Source organism: Rhipicephalus microplus, unplaced genomic scaffold (genome assembly GCF_043290135.1).
Source record: "Rhipicephalus microplus isolate Deutch F79 unplaced genomic scaffold, USDA_Rmic scaffold_13, whole genome shotgun sequence".
Lineage (NCBI taxonomy): Eukaryota > Metazoa > Arthropoda > Arachnida > Ixodida > Ixodidae > Rhipicephalus > Rhipicephalus microplus.
In genome coordinates this window covers 33,895,504-33,910,914 of record NW_027464586.1, presented here as the reverse complement: position 1 = coordinate 33,910,914, position 15,411 = coordinate 33,895,504, and positions in this window count along the sequence as shown.

Here is a 15,411-nt window from a genome sequence, read left to right as displayed (position 1 = left end):
AAGGCCGACCTGGAGTGATTACGAATAAATGTGGGGGTTCTGACGTTGAGGCACTTCAGGTCATTGGCCATTGTCCACTCCCACAAGCGTTTCCCACTAAGATCAGTTCTAAAACCCCAACTCGTGTGGTGGGAATTAGTCTCCAACTAAAACTTTGTCTTTGCACCACGATTTTGTAGCTAGATCCAAACTTCGTGTGTCTTGTACTCCATCCGGAAAATACATATTAACTAAAGTGAAAGGAGTGCAGTTGGGCAGTGTAATGTCTACTGCCAAAATTTCGCATTCTGGCGACATATGTTTGTATGAGCATTTGACTTTCATACTAATTCTATTACTAATAAAGAGAGCTAGACCCCCACCTCTCGATGGACGGTCTAATCGAAAAGATTGGAAGTTATTTAAATGGAACAAATTATGTACAGATAGCCATGTCTCTTGTAATGCTATAATATCAGGAGCGAATTTAGAAGTCAAGTATACCAAATCCGTAGATGCAGAATGGATTGATCGGCAATTCCAATGGAGAATCTTAAGTGACCCTATGGTTTCGAAAGAGCTGCTTCCGCTATAGCTTTCTCTAGAATGCTTTCTTTCATCTTCTACTGCGTCTTCTTCCTTAGAACAAATCCTCCAAGCGCACTTTATGAGTGTAGACACAACAGAATGTTTATGGCAGAATGGGTGCACAGAATTGAAGCTTAGAAAACGACCGGTGTGTGCTTCTTTTCTGTACAGGCTGAAAGTCAGGCGCCTACCGTCTCGTTTCACGAGGACGTCAAGGAACGGAAGGCAGCCGTTTGATTCTTCCACGGTAAACTGTATCGCGGCTTCCACGGAATTTAGCTGTTCCAAGAATACTGGCAGGGCATCCCGTTGCAAAACACAGAAACAATCATCCACATATCGAAGGAAAGTCTTGGGCAGGGCAGCAAATGAAGTGAGAGCCCGGTTTTCAACAGCCTCCATGGTAAGGTTTGCGACTGTGACGGACACAGAAGATCCCATTGCAGTGCCATGCACCTGCTTGTAGTATTTGCTCCTGAATATAAAGGTGTTCTCTAAGCAGAACTTAAGCAACCGTAACAGATCAGGAACATCGATGGGCGTTCTGTCCGACGATGATTGGTCTGACTCAAGGGCTGTCTTGCACACGTCGATTGCCAGACCAACAGGTACACTTGTAAAAAGCGACCAATCGTCAAAAGATGCTAGAACATCATTGTCATCTAGTACCATGTCGCGTACCTTATCAATGAAATTACTGGAATTCCTTAAGTGCGTTTCACTTTTTCCAACGAGCGCCGAGAGGGTCCTGTGTAGGTAAGCCGAAAGCTTGTTCAGAGGCGACGTTGTAAAATGGACAATCGGGCGGATTGGGAACATTAGCTAAAACCTTACCTAGTGAGGGAAGTGTAGCTGTACTATTCGAGGAGCTAGAGGGTGTTAAATGGTATATAATAGGGCTCAGTGAAGTTAGGACAGATGAGGCATATAAGGTGCTACAGAATGGGCACGTCCTTTGCTACCAGGGCTTGGCTGACGAAGAGAACTGGGAGTGGGGTTCCTAATTCACAGAAACAGCTGGCAACATAGAGGAATACTATAGCATTAATGAAAGGGTGGTAGGTATCTTAATTAAATTGAACAAGAGATACAAAATGTAGTACAGGCTTACGCGCCTACATCAAGCCGTGATGACTCTTCAGTTGAAAGCTTCTATGAAGACATGGAATCGGCAATGAGTAAGGTAAAAACACAGTATACTATACTCATGGGAGACTTTAATGCAAAGGTAGGGAAGAAGCACGCAGTAGGAGATTATGGCATCGGTACTAGAAACGCCAGAGGAGAGCTGCTAGTAGAATTCGCAGAACGCAATCATTTACAGATTTTGAATACCTTTTACCGAAAACAGGGAAACTGCAAGTGGACATGGAGGAGCCCTGATGGCGAAAATAAGAATGAAATAGACTTTATAATTAGTGCACACCCAGGCATCGTGCAGGACGTGGAAGTGGTTGGCAAGGTACGATGCAGTGATCATAAAATGGTACGGTCTCGAATTTGCCTAAACTTGAAGAAGGAACGACAGAAACTGATACGCAAGAAGCCAATCAATGAACTAGCACTAAGAGAGAAAGTACAAGAATTCAGTCTCGCTTCAGAACGGGTACTCGGCTCTTAGTGAGGAAACCAACCTTAGCGTAGATACAATGAATGATAATCTGACGAGAATCATTACAGTGCGTGCAGTGGAAGTTGGAGGCAGGGTAGTTAGGCAGTACACTGGCAAGCTTTCTCAGGAAACGAAGAATCTCGTTAAGAAGCCTCAAATCACGAAAGTCTCGAGTACAACAGACAAAATAGAACTGGCAGAGTTTTCGAAGTTGATTAATAGGCGTAAGGTATTTGATGTAAGAAGGAATAACATGAAGCGAATTGAACACTCTCTGAAAAACGAAGGAAGCGTCAAAGCAGTGAAGAGGAAACTTGGGATAAGCAAAAATCGGATGTATAAACTAAGGGACAAAGAAGGCAAAATAACTACCAATATGGATAGGATAGTTGAAATAGCGGAGGAGTTTTACAGAGATCAGCACAGTAGCCGGACAACCACGATCTTAATATTATAAGAACTAGCAGTACTAACCCAGATGAAACTGCACCAGTAATGATAAAAGAAGTCAGAAAAGCTTTGGAGAGCATGCAGAGAGGCAAAGCTGCTGGTGAGGATCAGGTAAAATCAGATCTGCTGAAAGATGGAGGACAGATTGTGTTAGAAAAACTAGCCACCCTGTACGTTTACGAGGTGTCTCGTGACGGGAAGAGTACCAGATTCTTGGAAGAACGCTAACATCATCTTAATACATAAGAAAGGAGATGACAAGGACTAGAAGAATTACAGGCCGATCAGCTTGCTCTCTGTAGTATACAAGCTATTTACAAAGGTAATCGCTAACAGAGTAAAGAAAACATTAGAATTCAATCAACCAAAGGAACAAGCAGGATTTCGAACAGGCTACTCAACAATCGACCACATTCATACAATCGGGTAAGAGAGAAATGCTCAGAATATAACCAACCACTATATAACCAACCAAACACTCCAAGTACCGCCATCTCGCATCCCGGTGGCTACGTACGACAACGACGGAGGATGGATAGACCCACGCCTTAAGGAGCTTCGCCCCTAAAAGTTGTGCACTGTTTCCTCGACAGACTCGTCAGGCCAGCGCCTCCTCTATTTTTAGATGCTACTCAGTTCATATGCCGAACAATGGAAGCCCGCGGGACGCCGCGCTTCGCATGCTTGCCGTGGTGTAGCGCCACCGGCTGACACTATCGCTGGCCTGTCGTCTGCTCTGGACGGAGGTGCGGTGATGCTCTGGCTGTGCCAATTAGAGATTTGAAATTTGTAAACAACGCACAGTTTTCACGTGTTAATGCTAATGTGCTCGAGTAGCAGAAACTATGCCATTTTGTGTCTCGCAAGTGGATTTTAGGACTACGACTTTGGGATTGCGTGAGACTTCACCTGTGAGGCTGTGTATGTCTGTGATGTATTTGATTGCGATCATTCTGCGATTTGTTGTAGCGTTCGTTTGAAAACCGTGTGAGGAATTACAACGAAGCTATTGCCCTCCTGACGCAAGAAATAGTGTCGTTGTGATCATGCGTTGAGAGATTCCTTCGGCATATTTCATTCCAGCAGTACCTACGAGCTCAAGAATAGTTGGGACAGGCAAGTCCAACATTTTTTCTTCATTCGATGTTCTTTACGTTTCATGTTAGGTGCTGAAGATGCCTCCTAGAAGTTAACATTTCAATCAATCTAGCTGCGAATTTTGAAAACTGGCGCTTTATTATCACGAATCTTATATTAGCACCCAACGTGTGCTGCTGAAGGCAAACCTCCATGCTGTTTCCCGTAATAATGCTTCTCTATTTCTCTAATTTGTGATAGGCAGACAGACAGACAAAGAACTTTATTGGATCCTGAGAAACGCTGCTCCTTTAGAGCAACGTCGCGGGCCGCTTCCACGTAGGAACGGGGAGGCCTAACCTCACCGCCGCATCGTGGGCTCTCTGGACAGCCCGTAGTTATGGTAGCAACTCTGAATTTCGTAAAGCAGAGTCCCAATCTTCTTCTGTAAGCCGACTTGGGCCCCGTAACGAGGGGCACTGCCAGAGCATATGTGCTAAGTCACTAACATAGAGTCAAGAACCTCTGAGGAGACTACGCTGAGGAAAAATAGGCTTGGATAGGACCTGGTCTGGAGCATTCTAAACGTGATGGCCTGAGGTCTAGACAAGTTGTTGTGCGGAGGAGCAAATGACCGCCTACTCAATTGGTAGTGTTTAGCCACTTCACTGAATGTAAGTAAAGCGTCCCTGAACATCTCACTGCCTACCTGCGGACCTACGTCCTCCAGAGCGTGGAGGGTTAGTGCGCGCGCCCGGGAGTGAGCAATGTCATTCAGGTTTACTTGAAAGTCCAGTGGGGGTTCGAGATTTTCAGGAAACCAGGTAATGGTATGTGGAGAAAGTGTCCTATTTTCAAGTAGTTTAAATACTTCAGTACAGACGGAACCAGAGGCGAAAGTCTTGACTGCTGACCTTGAGTCGGTGAAGATTAGCGATCTACTGTCATTCAAAAGGGCAAGGGCTACAGCCAACTGTACGGCTCTTGAGGGAGTTGAGTCCCTAACTGACGCAGCATTGATAATAGAACCCATACGATTGACGGAAATGACAAAACCTAGCTGAGCTACCGTACTGAGTGGCATCGAAAAAATATGCATAGTCAACCAAATGATTTCATATATTTTCTCGGTTCACAAAAAAATAACAGTGACAAAACAAATACACAACATTCCACACTAAAATTTGTCAACTTTTCGCGACATTTGCTTTTAGCATACATTTTGATCACACAGTTTTGTCAGTAATGTTCGTTGCATGATTAATTAAGAGTAGCTTGATGACCTTCCTGCAGAGAAGTTCAAGAAAGTCTTTCCTGTGGGCACGGTCTTCATTATCGCATTTCAGGACAGGGAGGTCTTGTTGAGTTGAGTTGAATAAACTTTATTCGCCCAACGGTTGTTGCTGTGCCCGGGGCTAGGCTGCCAGGGACACATCGTTCAAGGAACATCTTTCGAGGTCCTCGGCGACGGTCCTGGTCCGCTGGACGGCCCACACCTGGTCTTCGAGGACCTCGCTGAGAAAGGCGGCTTGCCATCGCTCAACAAGGTGCCCAATTTCGGTGGGTCCCTCAGTTGACATCATTCTTTCTCGTGGCCTATCTTCATCTCTTTCGCATCGCCAAAGTATATGTGCCATATCGGCCCGTTCGTGCGCGCACCACGGGCGGCAGCCAGGCGACGGGTGCAGCGTGGGCCATAAGCGGTGCAGATGGTAGGGGTTGGTGAACGTGCCCGTCTGCAGCCTTCTCAGGTCCACCGCCTGCGACCTGTCCAGGCGCGCGTGGGGTTGCGGAAATTTCTTCCGGTCTTTCCTATAGTGCGCAAGCACGTCGTGGTACGTGGCAGGAAATTCTTCTCCATAGCAGTCGGCACACCTCTGTTGTCTCGCCTCTTCTGCACCAACTTCAGTTGCTGCAGCAACGGACGTGGGGGGGGGGGAAATTTTTGCATTGCCAGTGCCTGTGGCCACCACAGTGCCTCGGCCGGTGCTCCTCCCAACCACGCTGGTGGCTGCTCCCTGGGTGGCTGCGTCGCGGCGGGTAAGTTGCCTCGCGACGAGGTGGGCGCGCTCGATATGGTTGGGCGGGATGCCGGTTATTCTTTGGCTGTTGGCGTTGTTGCTGCTAGTTTTACGGCTGTTGTTGATAGTTCCACTGTCCCCCATGTGAGCGGGAAACCACTTGAGGGCCTTGTCAGTAATCTTGCTTGACGCGAAGTCCCCAGCTCTGGCGTTAAGCATGCGTGCCACCTCCTCGGACACCCAGCCTCTAATATAGCTCCAAATTGCTGATTTAGAATCGCTTCTAATCAGGCTGTCGTCTGCACCGCTGTGGAGTACCGCTAAAGCTATGGCCATTTCTTCTGCAGCTTCGAATAATGGCAGCCGTGCTGATGCCGTGACCCGAACCTTTCCTGTTGTATCCAGGACTGCCATAGAGAAAGCAGGTCCCGCCGCCACTGACCGGACTCGCTGTTGATGTTGCCGCTGTCGCTGCAGTCGTTGTCGTAGCAGTAGCAGTGGTGGTAGTGTTAGCGCCTCGACTTCGCCTCGCTCGTTCAGGGTAGCGGCGGGGGTTCCGAGTGTCCCCCATCGCCGCCGCCGGCTACCTGGCCGCATCGACGAAGAGGACACCCTCTTGGCTTCCATGCGCCTTCAGGATTGCTGCAGCTCTGCATTTGCATCGTTGCAAGTCGTGAACGGGGTGCATGTTCCTGGGGATGTTTTCTGTCAGTATGGCGTCCCTGACTTCCGGTAGCAATGCTTCCTTCAGTCCACGCGCATCATGATATCGAATCCCGAGCAGATCGAGAATGCGTCTTCCCGTTCTTGTGCCAGACAACCTCTCGAGCTGCGCGATCCTCTGCGCTTCTGCTATCTCGTCGAGGGTGTTGTGCACACCCAGCTCCAGAAGCCTACGGGTTTTCGTGTACTGGGGCCCACCCAGGGCTACTTTGAACGCTCGACGAATCGCTGCGTTCTGCTTCTCAGTTTCACTTCTGTTCCAGTCGGCATACGCGGTGACATACGCTATGTGGCTCAGCGCGTACGCATGTATTAACTTCGCCACGTTGCGTTCCTTTAGCCCTTTTCTTTTTTTTTCGCTACCCGACGCACAATGTGCGTTGCGGCGGCCACTTTCTTTTGCAGTCGTGCTACCAGCTCGTGGTTCGCACCATTCTCTTCTAGCCACAGGCCGATCACTCGTATTTTGGACACCGTTGGTATTTGGGTCCCCTCCTTCGTCATGACGCGGATGCCCAAAAGACGGGCGTCCAGTACAGCCTGCGGGTGAGGTCCTTTCTTGCGTGGTCTATGCTGGAGTATTTCTGATTTATCAGGAGAGCGACGAGTCCCGTGCCTTCGAGGTGCCGCTCCACGGCCCGGACGGCCTGCTGCATTCTCTCTTTCATTTCACCAACGCTCGTATTCGCTGTGGTCCACATGGTCACGTCGTCTGCGTAGATCGTGTGATTTTTGTCCTCTATTGCGTCGAGATGCTCCGGTAGTCCGATCATGATGAGGTTGAAAAGCATAGGAGAGTGCACTGAGCCCTGTGGCGTACCCGCACCCCCATGTCAACTGTTCGTGGTGGGGCACCGTCGACCTTCACCGTCGCCTTGCGTCCGGTAAGGAAGCTGCTCACGTACCGGTGGAACCTTGAACCAAGACCTAGTTGGCTGATCTTATCCAAAATGGCAGCATGTTTTCCTGTATCGAAGGCGCTTTTGAGGTCTAACCCGAGCAGGGCACGCACGTGCGTGCTTGGTGCGTTAATGACCTGTTCCTTGATTTGCAGCATAGCATCCTGCGTTGAAAGTCCTCTGCGGAAGCCGATGATGTGAGTGCCGAAGGCATCCCGCTTCTCGAGAATCGTCGTCACCCTGTTGAGGCACGCGTGCTCCATGACTTTCCCGACGCAGGACATCAGAGATATCGGCCTCATATTTCGAACCTCAAGCGGTTTACCTGGCTTGGGTATTAGTATGACACCCGCTGTCTTCCATTCTTGTGGAATACGGCCTTTCTTCCAGCATGCGTTAATATACTGACGTAGCTTCTCGATGGCGTCATCAATCAGGTTCCTCAGAATTTGGTTAGTGATCTTGTCAGGAGCGGGCGCCGATTTAGTCTTCAGTAGCTGGAGGACTGCTCTAATATCCTGCATGGAAAATTTCGCGTCTAGTTCCTCGTTGGGAGCCCCACAGTATTCCATGTGACTCTCGCCTGCCGGGCGAGTGAGGTGCGTCTGGATGAACTCCTCCACGAAGGCCTGCGGGTCGTCTTTGTACTTGTGTCGCAGCTTGGCCATCTGGACACGAGTCGCCGTTCTAGTGCTGGTTGGATCCAGCAGGTGCCTGAGAATCTTCCATGTGCGCCCTGCACTCATGTTTCCGTCCATCGTATCACACAGCTCCTGCCATTCCTGTTCGCACAGTCGAAAGCAGTGGGCCTCAATCTCTCGGTTGATCTCGGCAGTCTTCTTGCGTATCTTCCTGTTCAGTTTCTGCTGACTCGCTCTTCACTGCATAGATTTCTTGGCCTCTACAAGATGCGCAAGCCGGCTGTCCACCCTGGACGGCTCGGGAACGCTGTCGTCGACGCTTCCGCAGGCCCTGTCGCCACCTTCAGGCTCTTTTCGCCTATCTGGCCATTCTATTTCTTTTGTAGCCTTTTCTACGTCCGCGAGTAGTTACCTGCACCATTCCCCGATATCCTCGATCGGCCCTTCCTGCTTCTCTCGTTCTCTTTGCTCTCGAAACTTGTTCCAGTCCATGACTAGCTTTTTGGCAGCCGTCCATTTTGCCTCTATCCTCTCCCATTGTCGTGCACAGGACTCTGTGGTCACTCCCCAGATTCTTAAAGGTGTTCGACCAGGGGATCGCGCCTGTGTCTGACCAAATGGAGAGATCAGGGGACGTGTCGCGGCACGCGCCCTGTCCAATCCGGGTGTGCGATGCCGGTTCATTGAGTAGAACCAAGCCAAGGTCGTCCATCAGTTCGGCTAGCCTCTTCCCTTTGGGTGAGTCGGCTCCATATCCCCATTGCGTGTGCGGTGCATTGAAGTCTCCGCAGATAAAGAGGGGACTGGAGGCGGCCTTCGCCATCGCTTCACGAAAAAGGGCGCCAAAGTTATGCGTGAGGCCCCTTTTTGAAGGGGGGCTGTACACGTTAAGCACGAATAGGCCGGTCTTCCTGCTTCCAATGCAGGGCACGACCTCAATCAGGTTGTGGTCTATGTCCGACTCCTCGCTGATATCAAGTGAATGGTCGATAAAGGCCGTCCTTCTCTAAATTAGGGTACATACCTTTACGTCATTCCGCGTGCATTCACACGGAGAGCCACATGTCACATAGCCTGGTAGCTGAGCCCGGTCGAAAGGTTCTTGCAAAGCAATCACGTCGTGAAGTTTGCTTTTCGAGAGAGTTTTCATATATTGCACCATTGTAGCTTTTTTGTTATTGAAGCCCTTACAGTTCCATATCCAGACGGTGCGTCTGCTGACAAACTTGCGGGACGCAGCCATGGTTGCTATTCAAAGGCGTTGCGGGAACGCGACTGTCCGTGCGTCCCTGCTTTTTCAGTGTGGGTGGTGTTGACATTGCTGCTTCTGTTGAGAATGGTCGATGCGTCCCCTCCCAATTTGTCGTAACCTTGTCCCTGTTGCTGCAACTGCGCCATCCCGCGTTCCAGATATTCGATGCGCTTATTCACGGCCACAAGTTGGTTATTGACCGCGGCATACTGTTTGTTCTTTTCGGCGTCAGACTCGTTCAGCCGAATGAGGAGCGTCTCAAACAGTCGCTTTGTCTTGTTGGTTAGTTTGTCTACCATTTATTCGATAACGTCTATCTTTCGGCGTGCCGGTCGTGCCCGCTTCGGTTCTTGCGTGTGATTTTCAGCGCCTTCAAACTGTTGAGAATCGCTTGGGCTTTTACGTTTAAAGCCGACCGCCACCGGCGCTTCATATTCACCTCCACAGCCCATGACCGTGTCCCTGTCTCCTACTCCTGAAGTTGTGTCGCGTTCATCGGCAGCTCCATGGGACGAGGAGGCGCCAGAGGATGGGGTCTCTGCGGGTGTCCTCCCATTCCTTGAGGATTTCGTTCAGCGTCTGTTGTAGCTCCTCAATTTTCCGCGTTGATTTTTTATTCTGCTTTCTGCCCTTGGCCAACTCGTGTTTAAGCTCCCTATGCTCTTTCTCCATGTTCTCCATCCTCGCTGCCAGGCCGGGGTTGGCGGCTGCCCACGGGCGGCCAGAGAGAGGGTGCCCCTGTGCGGAGTCCGCCTTTGTTCCCGTGTCTATGTCACGCCAGGTGATTTTGCGCGGCCCTTTCTGTTTCCCGCCAGGTGTGGCCCCTCAAGGCTATGTCTTGTTGGGGGTGGTGTCGGTTCTCGCTGTGGCTTCTGCTCCGACTTCGACTTCTGCTCGTACTACGACTTTTGCTCCGTCTTTTTACCTGCGAGGGGGATCCGGATCTGGTTGAACGACCCATGACCTGTTGGGAGCGGGTTCTGGATCTCGAGCGACTAGGGTGGCCTCCTTCCACCGCACCAGCATTGCTATCCGATGGTGACGGGGTACGCTCTTGAAAGTCTCTGAACCTGGCCTTCCACCTTCTCTGCTTCACTATGTGCGGCACCTTGTATTTGGCCTTGCACATCCGGTCAGCCGTGGGTCAGCGCCTCACCACATATTCAGAACTGGGGCGTACACTCGTGTCCATTGATGGGGTTGTTTAATCCACAAATTGGGCACAGTTTGATATCTGGTCTTGGGCGCACGTCAGGTCTGTGGCCGAGCCTGCCACATTTCTTGAAGAAGTCTATCTGTTTCCGGTACAGAGATACTCTTATCATAACGCTGTTGAAGCAAACCCACGAAGGAACTCGGTTTCCTTCAAAGAGCAGTATCACGTTTTTCGTACTACCGAGCCTCTTCGCATTCGTTAGAGAGGGGTTTCTTGTGTTCACCAGTGCTTCCACGAGCTATCGTGATTATATTTAAGAGGTACATTGCGTATGATTCCTTTTGCCATATTCTCAGGCACCGATACATACGCGTTCGTTTCGTACCTCTTTCCTTTGATAGTGAAAACCTTCATCTTGGCGATTTTCGTCGCTGTGCTTTCCTCTGGTGTGCTTATCACCAAAATGTTTTGCGTGGGGTTGGGGCAGTTCGTGACCATCTCGTCGTCGCCCACTCCTGCTCTGTTGCGTATCGCCTCATCAAGACTCGCGCCGCACGTGCTCCTTATATTCAGCCCGTCCCTCGGTCGAACAATTACCTTGATATCGTCTCTGGGCAGTCTGGGCATCTTGCTTGCTCGTAGAACCTTGCTGACAATGCTTCGGTGGCCTTGGCGCATCGGGCTTGGTGAATGGGCGTCTTCTTGTCTCACCGCCTTCTTTTGGCTTGCGCGTTCTTTTTTTTTCGTGTAACTTCAATCCAGCCATCTGCAACGCTGTCAGCGTCTTCGTCTTCACACGTGGAAACGCTTATTGTTTGTTCAGTTCTGTGGTCCGTGGCTTCCCCTGTCCCTGCCTCGTCTACATCCATCTCGGCTGTTCTTTCAGTCTTCGAGTTAGACGCGGTATGCGCCAGGCCCAACCACCGTTAGGCCTAGACGTTCACTCGTATAGTTCTTGCAGTTTACGAGCCTTATAGCTCGTAAAGCTCACGCTCACCCAAAAAGCTGGTATCCGTGGGTTCGCGATGACTTGATCTGTCCGATGGTGTGTCACTTTCAAGGGTAGAGTTCGAAAAACTTCCGGAAACATTCACAAATCGACGGAGCCGATGTGACATGCGTTTGCTAGCTCCCACTGGCCCAGAGAGGTCTATCAAAACGTTTACAGCTTGCTCCACACTGGTCTCCAGTGGCCTTACACTTTGTTTCCTATAGTCAAGAACGATGTTTACAAACTTAATTGCTGAGGCTTATTATTAACAGGGCTACGAGTTTTTTTTGTGTGGGGTACTTGAGTCCTCCCCTGTCCTGATATGCGATCAGTCTATCAACAGGCGTGTTTCCTTTCGGTTTCTGTGCTGCTATGCAGCCCTGGAAGTTTAATTTTTCTGCCATGACTCGGGCTAGGTAGCCTCTAATCAAAGCAAGGGTTGCAATTTCCGGATTAGGAAGCCATTCCTTGGACCTGGTGCAAACCTTTCACCGCCTATTTATGGCTGCCAATAAGAAAAAAGTGTTCTCTGGGGTACTGGTGGGAAGCAGGGCTACCGTCAACCAAGAGCAGTGACACGGCGAACCACGCTACACGTGCACGGAAAACATGGAGACGGAATGCGCGACTGAGCTGAGCCTTATGTTAAAGCCCCGAAAACTTCGTAAAGTACGGACGTACGTGGTTAATCACGCGCCCTCTCTCTATTGCCCCTCCTCTGACTTCTCCGAAGCCGGCGCCGCGTCGGTATTGGCCAGATGCCCTTACTTGGTACCGCTCGCAGACATCGTTTGTTTACAATCGCTCGCGAGTTGCTTTGGAGGCGTGGACTCCTTGGTGAGCAGCGCATCTGTTTTGACGGATACGAACTAGCCCTTCCGTGTGCGCTGTGCTGGGAAATACTTTCAATCCAAAAATCACGTCGCTGTTCGTTGCCGTGAACGGTTGTTGCGCCTTGTGCTGCCAGAATGTCTACTGATGGCCGAAAGTCCTTTTTCAAACTGCCCGTTAAGCGCAACAAGTTGCGATGAAAGACGTGGTTACGTAGAATCGAAAATTAGGATTTCAGGTGGTAATTTTTGAATCCACTTTGCGAAGTAAGTGGCGCGTCTTTCATTATGAGTATGGTTTGATGTATGCTCAATTAAATGCCTGCTCTAACGCCGTGGACAAGTCGCAGTTAATTGCGCAGGACGTCGCGATCTCTCACTCAGGTTTCATTCATGTTTCTGCGGGGGCTGTTTTTTTTTCTTTGTCAACAATACATGCTTACGTGTACTGCTCGTCATTATGCGCCGACTGGTTTGAATTCATGGTACTGCTTTGTGCGCTTAGAATGTACGCGGAAAGACGCTCGAAATTGTAATTGCGGAACTTCAGAGATTTCGCGTTGCTGTTTTGAATAAACACAACTGGAGGGCGGCTACTCACATTTAGATTGGTACTTTCCGTTGGATTTTGTTGCGCGCTCGTATGTTTCAGAGCGATTTTCTCTATCTGGCCTTTTTACGTTGACCGATCATCCGGGGACCTGGCGATGCAAGGGCCTGCAGCTATGTACAGCGTGCATGCCTTCGAGTCATTGGGTGCGTCGTTTAGAAACCTTACACATACGTGTCATTTCGCGTGATAGTTTATTTGTCATTTCGTGTAAAAAATTATATCTGCGAGTGGAGCTCTCGCGAAGTAATCGCATTATTAAGGCCTTAGATGCCTCACCAAATGCTAAAATTGGCCGTCAGCGACATCGCCGTCTCCAACGCGAGTTGTTGCTTCCACTGCATGAGTCACTGTGAATGCTCTCTGCACATATTGTGTACCCTATATACGGTGAAGCTTGCACCACCCATGCGCTCAGTAAGCAAAGACAGACTCACTGTCCCATCGGGTGCTATCGCGCCAGCTAACAGAAAGGTAAGCCATAGCCGCTGCGCATGAACGTATTAGCGATGTTATTTACAGTGTAAAACTTATTCAAAGATACCCTAAACGATGGGCCAAGAAAAAAACGGGGGTTCTCACTAATGATCACAATTTCACGTGTAAGAACATACATACTAAGGGGCGATGCGCACTAAGTTAACATCTGGTCACTGCAACGCTAAGTGACTCGATCGTGATCACACGTACGCGTAGCCAGCGCATCCTCTAGAAAGATGCCTGAGGAATGGCTCGCGCTCCCAGTGGAGTTGGCCGGCCTTTAGTTTTGAGCAAGCGCCATGCGGTGGCGCTCACGACCGACACTATTAGCAGAAAAGGAACACAGGCCACTATGGCTAGCATTTTTGGATATCAAGGGAGCGTACGATTGCGTGGTCCAAGAGGAATCGTGGGGAATACTGGACACACTAGGCGTGGAAGATGTAGTCACAAATTTTTCAAAGAATATTCATGAAAGTAACAAAATAGTTATAAAGTGGGAAAAACAGGTATCTAAGCCCTCAGAGGTGAAACGGGGGCTTAGGCAGGGGTGTCCTCTGTCACCCTTGTTATTCATGATGTACCTACAAGGATTAGAGGCCAAATTAGAAGGAAGTGGACTGGGCTTCAACCTCTCTTTCGCCAAACAAGGAAAACTGATTGAACAGGCACTACCAGCATTGATGTACGCAGATGATATAGTGCTAACGGCCGACAAGGAAGATTTGCAGAGATTGGTGGACATCTGTGGTAATGAGGGAGATAGGTTAGATTTCAGATTCAGTAAGGAAAAATCAGCAGTCATGATTTTAATGACAATGAAGGTAGTAAGCTTAGAATACAGGAGGTAACGCTAGAGATAACAGATCAATACAAATATCTGGGCGTATGGATAAACAATGGGGCCGAGTACCTAAGGGAACACGAAATATACGTGTCGACTAAAGGTAACAGGAATGCAGCGGTAATGAAAAACAGGGCACTGTAGAATTACAATAGGTATGATGTTGTGAGAGGAATATGGAAAGGGGTCATGGTTCCTGGTCTGACGTTCGGCAATGCGGTCTTGTGCATGAGATCAGAAGTTCAAGCAAGATAAGAAATTAAGCAAGCAACGTGGAATAGGTAGCTTGCTTTAGGAGCTCACGGGAATACACCAAATCAGGGAGTACAAGGTGACATGGGATAGACATCATTTGAGGGCAGGGAAGCTAGCAGCAAGATAAAATTTGAGAATCGATTGAGAGAAGTGGGGAGGAGCGTTGGGCTAGGAAGGTATTCAGCTACTTGTACATGAAGAATGTCGATACAAAATGGCGGAAGCGAACCAGAAAATTGACTGGTAAATACTTGGAAAACAGCAGGGGGCCAAACCAAAAAGAATTATCGCTTAAGAAGAAGGTGAAGGAAGCTGAGACCGATATTTGGAGAATTGGCATGATCAAGAAGTCCGCACTAGAGATCTATCAAACATTTAAGCAGGAAATAGCCAAGGAAAGGATCTATGATAATACTCGGGGTAGTTCTCTACTGTTTGAGGCCAGGATGGGAGTACTGCGAACAAAGACATATCGGGCCAAATATGAAGGGGTAGACACGGTATGCAGTGCGTGTGGAGAGGAAGAAGAAACTGTTGAACACTTTATAATGTTCTGTAAAGGGCTTCACCCTGTAGTTCAGGTTGATGGCACAGAGTTTCTCAAAGCACTGGGGTTTAGGGACAGTGAGGGCAAAATAGACTTTAAGCGGGTAGAATTAACTAGAAGGAGATTATCTGATTGGTGGCGTGTAGTGCATGATCATCATCATCATTTCAAAATGACCGCGCCACGCCTCTCGTGCAGCTGATGCTAGCTCGAGCTGCGCGAGGATTAGAACAAGCTAGCGACCTTGGTGTGTCGGACGTGGAAAGCCACGCGGCTCCGCTTCAGGCGTGGAATAAAGTGGCGAGAGAACGACACGACCACGTTGGCCGCCGTCCCGTCTTTCTCTCTCGCTACATTGGTGACCCGGAGAACACGCCCTTCGCCGAGCGGCCCGCTGCCATGTTCCCGCAACTCTGCCCGCCAGTGCCGCCGTTCCAATCGACCCCCAAGGTATGG